Genomic DNA, 17,532 nt, shown 5'->3' on the forward strand with positions numbered 1-17,532 from the left:
AGGGGCTCCTCTGTTGTTGTATGTGGCAGCTTCGCACTCAGCAGTAAGTGCGGCACTTGTGCAGGAGAAGTTTGATGGACAAATCAAGAGGCAGGTCCCAGTATATTTTGTATCTGAGGTCCTTAGTGTCTCAAAGAAAAATTATACAGAACTGGAGAAGGTGTTGTATGCCGTTCTAATGGCATCCAGGAAGCTTCGGCATTATTTTCAGGCATATAATATTATTGTTCCTTCTTCGCAGCCGTTGAAAGATATCATGAGAAATAAAGAAGCTACTGGCCGAATTGGAAAATGGGCTGCGGAGCTTAATGAATTTTACATTGATTATGTGCACAGATCCTCGATCCAGTCTCAAGCATTGGCAGATTTTATTGCCGACTGGACGCCAGGGGCTCAGGGCGAAGAAGCGAATAAAGATGCCGAAGCTTGGACAGTGTTTTGTGATGGCTCCTGGGGAACCTTCGGAGCAGGAGCAGCTGCTGTTTTGGTTTCGCCGTCCAAGGTTAAAACTTGCTATGCAGCAAGACTGGATTTCAGCTGCACAAATAATATTGCTGAGTACGAAGCCTTGCTCCTGGGTCTTCGGAAACTAAAGGCGATGGGGATCAGGAGGGCGATTCTTAAAACTGACTCTCAGATTGTTTCGGGTCATATTGACAAAAGTTGCAAGGCTAAAGACCCGAAGCTTGAAAAATACCTAGACACAGTCCGAAGGATCGAAGCTTCCTTCGAAGGATTTTCTGTTAAGAATATCCCTCGAGGGCAAAATGAACATGCTGATTTGTTAGCCAGGTCTGCAGCACAGGGGCTGCCGTTACCTTCGGATGTATTCTTCGAAACAATAAAGGCACCTTCAGTAGAGTTACTTGAAAGAGCAGTTCTTACTATTTCTCCTGTATACAGTGAAGATTGGAGAACTGAAATAATTTCTTACCTTCAGGGCAACTTCCTATCAGATGACGAAGCTTATAATAAAAGAATAGAGGCAAGAGCTCGCCCGTATATCATTATAGAAGGGGAGTTATACAAGCATGGAGTTTGTGCCCCGCTGCTCAAGTGCTTGTCTAGAGCCGAAGGTATAGAGTTGATGAAGGAGATACATGCAGGCCTTTGTGGATCCCACATCGGATCCAGGCCGTTACTTGGAAAAGTGTTCCGTCAAGGATTTTATTGGCCGAAGGCAGCTTCGGATGCAGCTGAGTTAGTTCAAAAGTGCGAAGGTTGTCAGAAATGTGCAAGAGATCAAAAACAACCTTCGTCTTTGACACAGCTAATACAACCCATCTGGCCATTGCAAAGGTGGGGCCTCGATTTGCTGGGCCCATTACCACCGGCTCAAGGCAATCTGAAATATGTTGTAGTTGCTGTGGAATATTTTTCCAAGTGGATTGAGGCGAAGCCATTAGCTACAATAACTTCGGCCACTGTCCAAAAATTTTTCTGGCAGAATATTGTCTGTCGCTTCGGAGTGCCGAAGGCTATAACTGTAGATAATGGAACACAATTCGACTCCGAAGAATTCAGAAATTTTTGTGATCAAATTGGCACGAAGATTCACTTTGCGTCAGTCAGGCACCCGGAGTCGAATGGGCTTGTTGAAAGGGCCAACGGCATCATAATGACAGGAATAATGAAGCTAATCTTCAATCAACCAAGGGGAAAGTGGCCAGATCAGCTTACCAAAGTGGTATGGAGCCATAACACAACAGCATCAAGATCTACAGGCTTTACCCCATTTAAGTTGTTATTTGGTGACGAAGCAATAACCCCGGAAGAGGCCAAAGCTGGATCAATAAGAGTGGTAGCTTCGGCAGAATCAGGTCCCGAAGATACTTGTCTCGTGGAAAAAGATGCCTTAGAAGGGATCAGGCTCCAGGCCGTGGAGAATATCAATAAGTACCAGGCTGAAACAGTTAAATGGCGAGATAGAAAGGTCCGGCTAAAAAATATTGAGCCAGGACACTTGGTGCTTCGGAGAGTGGCCAATCCGGATACAGTGGGCAAATTGCAACTGAAATGGGAAGGGCCTTTCTTAGTAGCATCTTCGTCAAGGCCTGGTTCGTACAGACTGAAGGACATGGATGGCAATGAAATTCCAAGATCTTGGAATGCGGATGAGCTTCGGCGGTTTTATGTATAACTCGATGTAATTTTGACTTTTCTTTTCTTTTTCATGGCACCCTTTTCCTTTCTAAAGGGGGAGAAAGGTTTTTAATGGGGCCATCACATGTAATTTTTCTTTTTAGTTTTATAAGAGCAAAATCCCCCAAAGATGTACATGTAAAAGCTGAGAGCGCACCATCGAGTGCCGAAACTAAAAAAGGACGAAGAAGCTCCAAAGACGTCCCTAAGGGGATGCAGAGCTCACAGCGAAAAGTCAACGCTGATTCCGCCGAAAGTAAAAGGCGAAGAAGCTCCAAAGTCGTTCCTAAGGGAATGCAGAGCTTATACCGTCTAAGTAAAGGACGAAGAAGCTCCAAAGACGTCCCTAGGGGGATGCAGAGCTTACAGCGAAAAGTCAACGCTGATACTGCCTAAGTAAAAGGCAAAGATGCTCCAAAGTCGTTCCTAAGGGAATGCAGAGCTGACGTGTGTTTGCTCCTAAGAAAATGATGGATGAGTGTGGCTTCGGACAAACGCTTCGGACATTCATTTGCACATTGCATCATGGCATTTGCATGCATAAGCATTCATTCATAGCATTTGTGTTCTTAAATGGTTGCTTCGGCACAGAGAAAAAAGTTTCGGATAAATGGTTTGTTATGTAAAAGAAAGGTTTCGAAGAAGTGGTTTTTATGAATCGTTGTATATAAGAGTAGTAGTCTTTTATGTCTTGCTATGTAAAAGCTTCGGCAGAAAGAAGAAGTAGTCTTTTATGTCTTGCTATGTAAAAGCTTCGGCAGAAAGAAGAAGTAGTCTTTTATGTCTTGCTATGTAAAAGCTTCGGCAGAAAGAAGAAGTAGTCTTTTATGTCTTGCTATGTAAAAGCTTCGGCAGAAAGAAGAAGTAGTCTTTTATGTCTTGCTATGTAAAAGCTTCGGCAGAAAGAAGAAGTAGTTTTTTATGTTTTGCTATGTGAAGAAAAGCTTTGGCAAAAAGAGGAAGCGACCGTTTAGGCTTCGTTGTGTACGAAAAGAAGGGAAGGTGTTTTTTCGCCTTCGGCTCAAAATACTGATTTCGTCCACATCAAAGCGACTCAATCGAAGGGTAAGGATATATTACAAGGTATGTACAAAGTTCCTTGAGAACAGTTCAATTGTATTTACAAAACTTGTTACAAAAGTATCCTGAGTTTTTTCCTATAGTACATTTCTACTGATCTTCATTAAGCTTCAGCTTCGGCAACAGTTTCGGCGACATAACTTAGGCATCATCTTCACCTTTGTCATCCTACATAAATCAAGGAATCGTGAGTAAAAATCAAGTGCAAAGAAAAAGGTAAGTACGAAGTATTATCTCTTACTGGTTCAAGATGGCTTCGTGCTTCATCTCCAGCCTTCTCCCGCCCGCCTTTTGTCCATATCATTTTTATAAATCTGTTGGAGATACTTCGGGCAAGGTCAGGCATATCATCCAGGATTGATGGAGATAAGGCGAAGTTGGGCCTGTTAACAACTTTTCCATGTTCACAGCCAGCCTTCATGAAGGCTGCAGCAGTCCCTCGAGAAGCTACCCAGGCACAGAAATCACCATGCCCAGCTATGACTTCGTCGAGCTCGTCAATTTCCCCCTCAATGTGTTCGAAGGTTTGTGGTAGGTCTTCAGCTGAGGGGGTAAATTTTTCGCTGCTAGCTCCAACCGAATGAAAAATCTTTCTTAGTCGCTGAATGCACTTGTTGCTAAATTCTAGGCATTTTTCTTGAAGATTTGTCAGTAATTTTCTCAAATCCGAATTTTGCTGAGCTTCGGCTTCAAGTTTTGCATTAAGATCTTGTTTTTCTTGTTCGAACTGCTCAGACTGGCGGAGAAGCTTCGTGTTCAGTTCTAATATTTTTGCTTCAGCTTCCGCCAGTAAACCTTCGGCTGCCTGGAGTTCGAAGTTCTTTTTCTCAAAAGCATCTGATTGTTCCTTTATTTTGTTTTCCAAATTTTCAATTATAACTTCATGCCTTTTATCTTCAAGATCCTGCTGCATTTGCAAGGCCTTGCTCAATAGCATACTCTACACAAACACAACCTTCATCAGACGTGTTTTTGTTAGGAGCAATAAAAGTTAGGGGACAAGTCATTTACCTTGAAGTTGGAGTAAAACAAACTACCAACGACATGCTGTCGTCGGTAGCGGCTGATATCTGCTTCTAGCTTCGGAAATCCAATACTCTTGGACAGAGTACTAATAACTCTGGCCCCTGTTTGGTCCCGAATACACTTTAACTTCTCATCATCAACACCTCCGAAGAGGAGTGCCCCAGGTTTGTATCCGCAGGATTGGGCATACTCTTTAAGCTCTTCTATTTCAGCTTTTGTTAGATGTTCTCCAACTAAGTTTTGAAACGTGAAGGTTTCGTTTTTTGAAGCTTCGTCAGCAATTTCTTTTCCTTTCTTTGACACTACGGTCACAGTTTCTCCGACAGCAGTAGCAGCTTCTTCTGCAGCCATGTCTAGCAGCATTTGGTCAATATGTTCAATTGTGCTCTCTAAATTAAAATCTTCAGCTGAAGTAACTTCGGCGGCTGCGGCCTCCGAAGGTGCAATTTCAATATCTGCTCCCTCTGCAGCCGCTCGTGTTTTTTGGGCCGAAGCTCTTGGCGGCGTTTTGTCAATTACCTCTGTCACGGTAATGATTCTTTGTTTCTTTGCCTTGATTGTTTTCCTTGATTTCTCGGGCTCCTTGTCCTTCTGAAAAAACTTTGTCAGTTGAGGACCTAGTGGACTTAGCTTCGCAGGTAAGGATTCAGTCATTACCTTCAGAATTTCCCCAACAACAGCAGCAGAAGGCGATGCGGGGGTTTCTTCTGCTTCGGACATTTGTTGCTTCGGAGAAGAAGTTTTCTTTTTCTTTTGAATTTTCTTCTTTATTGGCTCTTTTTCACCTTCATCTAAGGCTTCAGTTACTCTTTTCCTTTTTTGGCCCTTGGCACCTTTGTTCAGATCTTCGTAGTCTGGATATTCGAAGCCCAGGGCGTCCAATACTCGATTCAGCCTTCGTTTTGGACGGCTGCCAAAGGCTGCAGTCATCAATTGATCTTCTTTCTTGGAATAGTTACCAAGTATTTCGTTGCACATCACTTCAATCGTATCTAGCCACTCTTGGCAAGGAGTTTTAAAGAATTTCTTAAATTTGAAGTAGTAAGGCAAGCGTACAAGTTCACCCTTTTTCTTTTCCCCCTCCAGCTTCGGCATTTCCCACTCTTTTACACTAGGGAAAACTTTGAAAGCCAAGAATTCCTGGACCAGGTCCCTTGTACTGATATTTTCTGCAATTATTTTGAATTCATACATTGCTTTTTGAGTTGCACCCTCTGGTAACATGTGGCATTGGGGGCGGGTTTCTCCGAAGGTCAGTTCCAGTGGGCTTTGCACAAGCTTCTCTTTATCATCATCAACCTTAACATAGAACCATTCCGATTTCCACCCTGCTGCCCATTTGCTTCGGTAGCTAATCACAGGACACTTTGTAGTTTTCCGATAAGCAAAATTATAGCAACCAAAGTTGTCATGTAATCCATCCTTTCTAGCCTTTGTCTGGTAGTGCAGTTCATGAACTCGGCAAAAGCTGTCCGCAAACGGTTCCACCGCCTGGCTTCGGAGTGCCCAAATATAAACACTAAGCCTAACGATAGCGTTAGGGGTTAGCTGGTGAAAATAGATTCCAAAATTATTCAATATCTCTGCAATAATCCCATGAAGGGGGAATCTCAACCCAGCCTTTAAGAAGCTTTTAAAAATAACAATTTCATCTTTCTCCGGCTTTGGGGTAGTCTCTTCTCCTCCGAAGCGTAGTAGCTTCTTTTGATTTTCAGTAAAAAAGCCTGACTTTACCATCTTGGACAAGTCAGCCTTCGAAACAGTAGATTTCCCGAAGTCCAAATGGCTGGGTTTGCTTGGTGTGGCAAGGTGATAATCATCTTCGGAGTCTGTTTCCTCAGCTTCTTCTCCTTCTGCTTCAGCGATTGCTTGTTCTGCATCATCAATAGGAATCTTTTCCGAAATCACCAGCCCGGACCGTTGCATGGCTTCGGAGATAGGGACGGTCTCCGAAGCTTCAGTTTCCTCCCCCTCGCGTTCAATCCTAGCAGTAGAACGGATTCTGGCCATTTAACTATGAACTTGTGAAACTTTAATACTTTTTTCTCCGAAGCAGGTTTCAAGATGGAGCTTCGTTCAATTCTGACAAACAAGCTTCGGCGATGGTTAAAAATTTTGGCAGCAAAACAGTGCAAATAGCAATGAATGCTGTGGTAACTTCACAACTACTTGTCAGTTTATATAGTGCTGCAGGTAAGAAGGCGAAGCGGCGGAATTGTTACACCAGGCGCGCAGTAACTTGTACCCGCTGCGCAGTGGGCCGCAAGGATCAAACAGTAACTCTGCAAGGTGGGACCGACACGCGCTCGGAAGTCGGATCGTTTCTCCGCAACGAGCTCAGGGAAGGTGTTTTTTGGACCTTCGGCTTCCCGAAGCTGAAGAGGCTTTTTTCACGGGTCAAGCTCGTTACGAAGAACGATCTAGCACCGCGAAAGGGGCTACTGTTGGGGTTGTGCTTCGGTGCGCCGAAGGTCTCACACGAAGAAACAGCTTCGGCTGAAGTCGTCTCCAAGAGATGGCCGAAGGTCCCTTTTCATGGAGCTTCGGCGTTTTAAACCGACATAGAGATAGAATGACCTTTTTATACATGTAGGTCTGAGTCAATGCTGTAAACTTTCGCAAGGGACATAATTGTAATTTGTCATAGGCTGCGACCTGTGCCTATAAATAGATGAACAGTACCTCTGTACTGTTCACGGGAACCTGTTATTTGCTTTTGCATCACGCTTGTACTTCTGCCTTCCGCAGGACCGAAGGTACATTTGTAAACCAAAGTCATTTATATTCATTAATACAAGTATAGATAATTCTATGACAATATTTAAATGTTTATCTTATGATTTATGTGAATGCTTCATTCTTCGTTGTTATGTTTACGAAGGTATGTCCTTCGTAACCTTCGTCCGAGATGCTTTATATCCCGAAGGGATATATCGTTATGGAGGACGAAGGACCTTAACACTTAACATTTTTTGTGTTGCCTTGTTCTTAATTCTTAGCATTTGAGAACAAGTCCCCAACAGAGATTAAATTACAAATGTACCTTCGGCTTAAAAGAAGGTAAGAGTACAAGCGTTATGCAAAAGCAAATGCCAAGTCATCGTCCCCAGTACAGGGATATTGTTCATCTATTTATAGGCACGGGTCGCAGCCCATGGAAAATTACAATAATGCCCTTTACAGTTATTAATAACTCTATGATAACTCTTTGAGGTCTAATCTGGTTTTTCATCTTTAAGTCGGTTTCCTTTTCCGCCGCTACTCCGAAGCTCTTCTACACATAGCTTCGGCACTGCGCCAACCTTTGTGCTTCTTTGTACCGTGGCTCTGATCCGAGTCCGAAGGTGCCTGTTAATGTACTTTACTCCAGAAACATTGTTAAATCATGTTTTTGAGGACCTTCGGAAGCCGAAGGCCCCCAACACCATGAATGACCATTTTCAATAATATTGAAGGCTAACACGTACGAATTTTTGACCAAGAAATGGTCTCCACCAGATATCCAAGAATGTTTTCTATGGCAAGGAAACATATGTGGGGTGAGGTGTATGAGCCTCTGGTTGATGATAAATGGCCACACAACCCCCATTTTAGTCGAAAATAGCCATGAATGACCATTTTCAATAATACCGAAGGCTAACACCAACAGATTTTTGACCAAGAAATGGTCTCCACCAGAAATCCAAGAATGTGATCTATGGCAAGAAAAATTGTGGGGTGAAGTGTACGAGCCTCTGGTCAATGATCAATGGCCACACAACCCCCAGTTTTGTCGAAAATAGCCATGAATGACCATTTTCAATGACATGAAGGCTAACACCGATGGATTTTTGACCAAGAAATGGTCTCCACCATAAATCGAAGAATTTGATATATGGCAAGGAAACATTTGTGTAGTGAGGTGTATGAGCTCTGGTCGAAGATCAATGGCCACACAACACCCATTTTTGTCGAAAATAGCCATGAATGAACATTTTCAAAAATACCGAAGGCTAACACATTCAGATTTTTGCCCAAGAAATGGTCTCCACCAGAAATCCAAGAATGTGATCTATGGCAAGGAAACATATGTGGGGTGAGGTGTACGATCATCTGGTCGATGATCAATGGCCACACAACCCCCATTTTGTCGAAAATAGCCATGAACGACCATTTTCAATAATACCGAAGGCTAACACGTACGAATTTTTGACCAAGAAATGGTCTCCACTAGAAATCCAAGAATTTGATCTATGGCAAGGAAACATATTTGGGGTGAGGTGTACGAGCCTCTAGTCGATGATAAATGGCCACACAACCCCCATTTTTTATGAAAATAGCCATGAACGACCATTTTCAATAATACCAGAGGCTAACACCTACGGATTTTTTACCAAGAAATGGTCACCACCAGAAATCCAAGAATGTGATCTATGGTAAGGAAACATATGTGGGGTTAGGTGTATGAGCCTCTGGTCGATGATAAATGGCCACACAACCCCCATTTTTGTCGAAAATAGCCATGAACGACCATTTTCAATAATACCGAAGGCTAACACCAACGGATTTTTGACCAAGAAATGGTCCCCACCAGAAATCCAAGAATGTGATCTATGGCAAGAAAAGATATGTGGGGTGAAGTGTACGAGCCTCTGGTCGATGATCAATGGGCACACAAACCCCATTTTTGTCGAAAATAGCCATGAACGACCATTTTCAATGACACTGAACGCTAACACCTACGGATTTTTGACCAAGAAATGGTCTCCACCATAAATCCAAGAATGTGATGTATGGAAAGGAAACATGTGTAGTGAGGTGTATGAGCCTTTGGTCGAATATCAATGGCCACACAACCCCCATTTTTGTCGAAAATAGCCATGAACGACCATTTTCAATAGTACCGAAGGCTAAAACATTCTGATTTTTGGCCAAGAAATGGTCTCCACCAGAAATCAAAGAATGTGATCTATGGCAAGGAAACATATGTGGGGTGAGGTTTACGAGCCTCTGGTTGATGATCAATGGCCACACAACCCCCATTTTTGTCGAAAATAGCCATGAATGGCCATTTTCAATAATACTAAAGGCTAACACGTACAGATTTTTGACCAACAAATGGTCTCCACCAGAAATCCAAGAATGTGATCTATGGCAAGGAAACATATGTGGGGTGAGGTGTACGAGCCTCTGGTCGATGATAAATGGCCACACAACCCCCATTTTAGTCGAAAATAGCCATGAACGACCATTTTGAATAATACCGAAGGCTAACACCAACGGATTTTTGACTAAGAAATGGTCTCCACCAGAAATCCAAGAATGTGATCTACGGCAAGAAAACCTATGTGGGGTGAAGTGTACGAGCCTCTGGTCGATGATCAATGGCCACACAACCCCCATTTTTGTCGGAAATAGCCATGAACGACCATTTTCAATGACACTGAAGGCTAACACCTACGGATTTTTGACCAAGAAATGGTCTCCGCCATAAATCCAAGAATGTGATCTATGGCAAGGAAACATATGTGTAGTGAGGTGTATGAGCCTCTAGTCAAAGATCAATGGCCACACAACCCCCATTTTTGTCAAAAATAGCCATGAATGACAATTTTCAATAATACCGAAGACTAACACATTCGGATTTTTGCCCAAGAAATGGTCTCCACTAGAAATCCAAGAATGTGATCTATGGCAAGGAAACATATGTGGGGTGAGGTGTATGAGCCTCTGGTCGATGATCAATGGCCACACAACCCCCATTTTGTCGAAAATAGCCATGAACGATCATTTTCAATAATACTGAAGGCTAACACGTACGAATTTTTGACCAAGAAATGGTCTCCACCAGAAATCCAAGAATGTGATCTATAGCAAGGAAACATATGTGGGGTGAGGTGTACGAGCCTCTGGTCGATGATAAATGGCCACACAAACCCCATTTTTGATGAAAATAGCCATGAACGACCATTTTCAATAATACCGAAGGCTAAAACCTACGGATTTTTGACCAAGAAATGGTCTCCACCAGAAATCCAAGAATGTGATCTATGGAAAGGAAACATATGTGGGGTGAGGTGTATGAGCCTCTGGTCGGAATTATTGAAAATGGTCGTTCATGGCTATTTTCGACAAAAATGGGGGTTGTGTGGCCATTGATCATCGACCAGAGGCTCCTACACCTCACCCCACATATGTTTTCTTGCCATATATCACATTCTTGGATTTGCAGTGGAGACCGTTTCTTGGTCAAAAATCCGTAGGTGTTAGCCTTCGGTATTATTGAAAATGGTCGTTCATGGCTATTTTCGACAAAAATGGGGGTTGTGTGGTCGTTGATCATCGACCAGAGGCTCGTACACCTCACCCCACATATGTTTCATTGCCATAGGTCACATGCTTGGATTTCTGGTGGAGACCATTTCTTGGGCAAAAATCTGAATGTGTTAGCCTTCGGTATTATTGAAAATGGTCATTCATGGCGATTTTCGACAAAACTGGGTGTTGTGTGGCCATTGATCTTCGACCAGAGGCTCATACACCACACTACACATATGTTTCCTTGCCATAGATCACATTCTTGGATTTATGGTGGAGACCATTTCTTCGTCAAAATTCCGTAGGTGTTAGCCTTCAGTGTCATTGAAAATGGTCGTTCATGGCTATTTTCCACAAAAATGGGGGTTGTGTGGCCATTGATCATCGACTAGAGGCTCGTACACCTCACCCCACATATGTTTCCTTGCCATATATCACATTCTCGGATTTCTGGTGGAGACCATTTCTTGGTCAAAAATCCATACGTGTTAGCCTTCTGTATTATTGAAAATGGTCGTTGATCGCTATTTTCGACAAAAAAATGGGCGTTGTGTGGCCATTGATCAACGACCAGAGGCCCATACACCTCACCCCACATATGTTTCCTTGCCATAGATCACATTCTTGGAGTTATGGTGGAGACCATTTCTTGGTCAAAAATCCATAGGTGTTACCCTTCAGTGTCATTGAAAATGGTCGTTCATGGCTATTTTCGACAAAAATGGGGGTTATGTGGCCATTGATCATCGACCAAAGGCTCGTAAACCTCACCCCACTTATGTTTCCTTTCCATAGATCACATTTTGGATTTCTGGTGGAGACCATTTCTTGGCTATTATTGAAAATGGTCGTTCATGGCTATTTTTGACAAAAATGGGGGTTCTTTGGCCATTGATCATCGACCAGAGGCTCATACACCTCACCCCACATATGTTTCCTTTCCATAGATCACATTCTTGGATTCTGGTGGAGACCATTTCTTGGTCAAAAATCCGTAGGTGTTAGCCTACGGTATTATTGAAAATGGTCGTTCATGGCTATTTTCATCAAAAATGGGGGTTGTGTGGCCATTTATCATCGACCAGAGGCTCGTACACCTCACCCCACATATGTTTCCTTGCTATAGATCACATTCTTGGATTTCTGGTGGAGACCATTTCTTGGTCAAAAATTTGTACGTGTTTGCCTTCAGTATTATTGAAAATGATCATTCATGGCTATTTTCGACAAAATGGGGGTTGTGTGGCCATTGATCATCGACCAGAGGCTCGTACACCTCACCCCACATATGTTTCCTTGCCATAGATCACATTCTTGGATTTCTAGTGGAGACCATTTCTTGGGCAAAAATCCGAATGTGTTAGCCTTCGGTATTATTGAAAATTGTCATTCATGGCAATTTTCGACAAAAATGGGGGTTGTGTGGCCATTGATCTTTGTCCAGAGGCTCATACACCTCACTACACATATGTTTCCTTGCCATAGATCACATTCTTGGATTTATGGTGGAGACCATTTCTTGGTAAAAAATCTTTAGGTGTTAGCCTTCAGTGTCATTGAAAATGGTCGTTCATGGCTATTTCCGACAAAAATGGGGGTTGTGTGGCCATAGATCATCGACCAGAGGCTCGTACACTTCACCCCACATAGGTTTTCTTGCCATAGATCACATTCTTGTATTTCTGGTGGAGACCATTTCTTAGTCAAAAATCTGTTGGTGTTAGCCTTCGGTATTATTGAAAATGGTCGTTCATGGCTATTTTCGACTAAAATGGGGGTTGTGTGGCCATTTATCATCGACCAGAGGCTCGTACACCTCACCCCACATATGTTTCCTTGCCATAGATCACATTCTTGGATTTCTTGTGGAGACCATTTATTGGTCAAAAATCTGTACGTGTTAGCCTTCAGTATTATTGAAAATGGTCATTCATGGCTATTTTCTACAAAAATGGGGGTTGTGTGGCCATTGATCATCGACCAGAGGCTCGTAAACCTTACCCCACATATGTTTCCTTGCCATAGATCACATTCTTTGATTTCTGGTGGAGACCATTTCTTGGTCAAAAATCTGAATGTTTTAGCCTTCAGTACTATTGAAAATGGTCGTTCATGGCTATTTTCGACAAAAATGGGGGCTGTGTGGCCATTGATATTCGACCAAAGGCTCATACACCTCACTACACATGTTTTATTTCCATAGATCACATTCTTGGATTTATGGTGGAGACCATTTCTTGGTCAAAAATCCGTAGGTGTTAGCGTTTAGTGTCATTGAAAATGGTCGTTCATGGCTATTTTCGACAAAAAATGGGGTTTGTGTGGCCATTGATCATCGACCAGAGGCTTGTACACTTCACCCCACATATGTTTTCTTGCCATATATCACATTCTTGGATTTCTGGTGGGGACCATTTCTTGGTCAAAAATCCGTTGGTGTTAGCCTTCGGTATTATTGAAAATGGTCGTTCATGGCTATTTTCGACAAAAATAGGGGTTGTGTGGCCATTTATCATCGACCAGAGGCTCATACACCTCAACCCACTTATGTTTCCTTGCCATAGATCACATTCTTGGATTTCTAGTGGAGACCATTTCTTGTTAAAAAATCCGTAGGTGTTAGCCTCTAGTATTATTGAAAATGGTCGTTCATGGCTATTTTCATCAAAAATGGGGGTTGTGTGGCCATTTATCATCGACCAGAGGCTCGTATACCTCACCCCACATATGTTTCCTTGCCATAGATCACATTCTTGTATTTCTGGTGGAGACCATTTCTTGGTTAAAAATTCGTACGTGTTAGCCTTCGGTATTATTGAAAATGGTCGTTCATGGCTATTTTCGACAAAATGGGGGTTGTGTGGCCATTGATCATCGACCAGAGGCTCGTACACCTCACCCCACATATGTTTCCTTGCCATAGATCACATTCTTGGATTTTCTGGTGGAGACCATTTCTTGGGCAAAAATCTGAATGTGTTAGCCTTCGGTATTTTTGAAAATGGTCATTCATGGCTATTTTCGACAAAAATGGGGGTTGTGTGGCCATTGATCTTCGACAAGAGGCTCATACACCTCACTACACATATGTTTCCTTGCCATAGATCAAATTCTTGGATTTATAGTGGAGACCATTTCTTGGTCAAAAATCCATAGGTGTTAGCCTTCAGTGTCATTGAAAATGGTCATTCATGGCTATTTTCGACAAAAATGGGGGTTGTGTGGCCATTGATCATCGACCAGAGGCTCGTACACTTCACCCCACATATGTTTTCTTGCCATAGATCACATTCTTGGATTTCTGGTGGAGACCATTTCTTGGTCAAAAATTTGTTGGTGTTAGCCTTCGGTATTATTGAAAATGGTCGTTGATGGCTATTTTCGACTGAAATGTGGGTTGTGTGGCCATTTATTATCGACCAGAGGCTCATACACCTCACCCCACATATGTTTCCTTGCCATAGATCACATTCTTGGATATCTGGTGGAGACCATTTCTTGGTCAAAAATCCATACGTGTTAGCCTTCGGAACTATTGAAAATGGTCGTTCATGGCTATTTTCGACAAAAATGGGGGTTGTGTGGCCACTGATATTGGACCAGAGGCTCATACACCTCACTACACATATGTTTCCTTGTCATAGATCACATTCTTGGATTTATGGTGGAGACCATTTCTTGGTCAAAAATCCGTAGGTGTTAGCCTTCAGTGTCATTGAAAATGGTCCTTCATGGCTATTTTCGACAAAAAATAGGGTTGTGTGGCCATTGATCGTCGACCAGAGGCTCATACACCTCACCCCACATATGTTTCCTTGTCGTAGATCACATTCTTGGATTTCTTGTGGAGACCATTTCTTGGTCAAAAATCCGTAGGGATTAGCCTTCGGTATTATTGAAAATGGTCGTTCATGGCTATTTTCGACAAAAATGGGGGTTGTGTGGCCATTGATCATCGACCAGAGGCTCATACACCTCACCCCACATATGTTTCCTTGCCATAGATCATATTCTTGGATTTCTGGTGGAGACCATTTCTTGGTCAAAAATCCATAGGTGTTAGCCTCTAGTATTATTGAAAATGGTCGCTCATGGCTATTTTCATAAAAAATGGGGGTTGTGTGGCCATTTATCATCAACTAGAGGCTCATAAACCTCACCCCACATATGTTTCCTTGCCATAGATCACATTCTTGGATTTCTGGTGGAGACCATTTCTTGGTCAAAAACTCGTACGTGTTAGCCTTCGATATTATTGAAAATGGTCGTTCATGGCTATTTTTGGCAAAATGGGGGTTGTGTGGCCATTTATCATCGACCAGAGGCTCGTACACCTCACCCCACATATGTTTCCTTGCCATAGATCACATTCTTGGATTTCTGGTGGAGACCATTTCTTGGGCAAAAATCCGAATGTGTTAGCCTTTGGTATTTTTGAAAATGGTCACTCATGGCTATTTTCGACAAAAATGGGGGTTGTTTGGCCATTGATCTTCGACCAGAGGCTCATACACCAACACATATGTTTCCTTGCCATAGATCACATTCTTGGATTTATGGTGGAGACCATTTCTTGGTCAGAAATCCATAGGTGTTAGCCTTTAGTGTCATTGAAAATTGTCGTTCATGGCTATTTTCGACAAAAATGGGGGTTGTGTGGCCATTGATCGTCGACCAGAGGCTCATACACCTCACCCCACATATGTTTCCTTACCGTAGATCACATTCTTGGATTTCTGGTGGAGACCTTTTCTTGGTCAAAAATCCGTAGGTGTTAGCCTTCGGTATTATTGAAAATGGTCGTTCATGGCTATTTTCGACAAAAATGGGGGTTGTGTGGCCATTGATCATTGACCAGAGGCTCATACACCTCACCCCACATATGTTTCCTTGCCATAGATCATATTCTTGGATTTCTGGTGGGGACCATTTCTTGGTCAAAAATCCGTACGTGTTAGCCTTCGGTATTATTGAAAATGGTCGTTCATGGCTATTTTCGGCAAAATGGGGGTTGTGTGGCCATTGATCATCAACCAAAGGCTCGTACACCTCACCCCACATATGTTTCCTTGCCATAGATCACATTCTTGGATTTCTGGTGGAGACCATTTCTTGGGCAAAAATCCGAATGTGTTAGCCTTCGGTATTTCTGAAAATGGTCATTCATGGCTATTTTCGACAAAAATGGGGGTTGTGTGGCCATTGATCTTCGACTAGAGGCTCATACACCTCACTAAACATATGTTTCCTTGCCATAGATCACATTCTTGTATTTATGGTGGAGACCATTTCTTGGTCAAAAATCCGTAGGTGTTAGCCTTCAGTGTCATTGAAAATGGTCGTTCACGGCTATTTTCGACAAAAATTAGGGTTGTGTGGCCATTGATCATCGACCAGAGGCTCATACACCTCACCCCACATATGTTTCCTTGCCGTAGAGCACATTCTTGGATTTCTGGTGGAGACCATTTCTTGGTCAAAAATCCGTAGGTGTTATCCTTCAGTATTATTGAAAATGGTCGTTCATGGCTATTTTCGACAAAAATGGGGGTTGTGTGGCCAGTGATCATCGACCAGAGGCTCATACACCTCACCCCACATATGTTTCCTTGCCATAGATCACATTCTTGGATTTCTGGTGGAGACCATTTCTTGGTCAAAAACTCGTACGTGTTAGCCTTCGGTATTATTGAAAATGGTCGTTCATGGCTATTTTCGGCAAAATGGGGGTTGTGTGGCCATTGATCATCGACCAAAGGCTCGTACACCTAACCCCACATATGTTTCCTTGCCATAGATCACATTCTTGGATTTCTGGTGGAGACCATTTCTTGGGCAAAAATCCGAATGTGTTAGCCTTTGGTATTTTTGAAAATGTTCATTCATGGCTATTTTCGACAAAAATGGGGGTTGTGTGGCCATTGATCTTCGACTAGAGGCTCATACACCTCACTAAACATATGTTTCCTTGCCATAGATCACATTCTTGTATTTATGGTGGAGACCATTTCTTGGTCAAAAATCCGTAGGTGTTAGCCTTCAGTGTCATTGAAAATGGTCGTTCACGGCTATTTTCGACAAAAATTAGGGTTGTGTGGCCATTGATCATCGACCAGAGGCTCATACACCTCACCCCACATATGTTTCCTTGCCGTAGAGCACATTCTTGGATTTCTGGTGGAGACCATTTCTTGGTCAAAAATCCGTAGGTGTTATCCTTCGGTATTATTGAAAATGGTCGTTCATGGCTATTTTCGACAAAAATGGGGGTTGTGTGGCCAGTGATCATCGACCAGAGGCTCATACACCTCACCCCGCATATGTTTCCTTGCCATAGATCACATTCTTGGATTTCTGGTGGAGACCATTTCTTGGTCAAAAACTCGTACGTGTTAGCCTTCGGTATTATTGAAAATGGTCGTTCATGGCTATTTTCGGTAAAATGGGGGTTGTGTGGCCATTGATCATCGACCAGAGGCTCGTACACCTCACCCCACATATGTTTCCTTGCCATAGATCACATTCTTGGATTTCTGGTGGAGACCATTTCTTGGGCAAAAATCCGAATGTGTTAGCCTTTGGTATTTTTGAAAATGGTCACTCATGGCTATTTTCGACAAAAATGGGGGTTGTGTGGCCATTGATCTTCGACCAGAGGCTCATACACCTACACATATGTTTCCTTGCCATAGATCACATTCTTGGATTTATGGTGGAGACCATTTCTTGGTCAGAAATCCATAGGTGTTAGCCTTTAGTGTCATTGAAAATGGTCGTTCATGGCTATTTTCGACAAAAATGGGGGTTGTGTGGCCATTGATCGTCGACCAGAGGCTCATACACCTCACCCCACATATGTTTCCTTGCCGTAGATCACATTCTTGGATTTCTGGTGGAGACCATTTCTTGGTCAAAAATCCGTAGGTGTTAGCCTTCGGTATTATTGAAAATGGTCGTTCATGGCTATTTTCGACAAAAATGGGGGTT

Source organism: Zea mays, chromosome 5 (assembly GCF_902167145.1).
Source record: "Zea mays cultivar B73 chromosome 5, Zm-B73-REFERENCE-NAM-5.0, whole genome shotgun sequence".
Lineage (NCBI taxonomy): Eukaryota > Viridiplantae > Streptophyta > Magnoliopsida > Poales > Poaceae > Zea > Zea mays.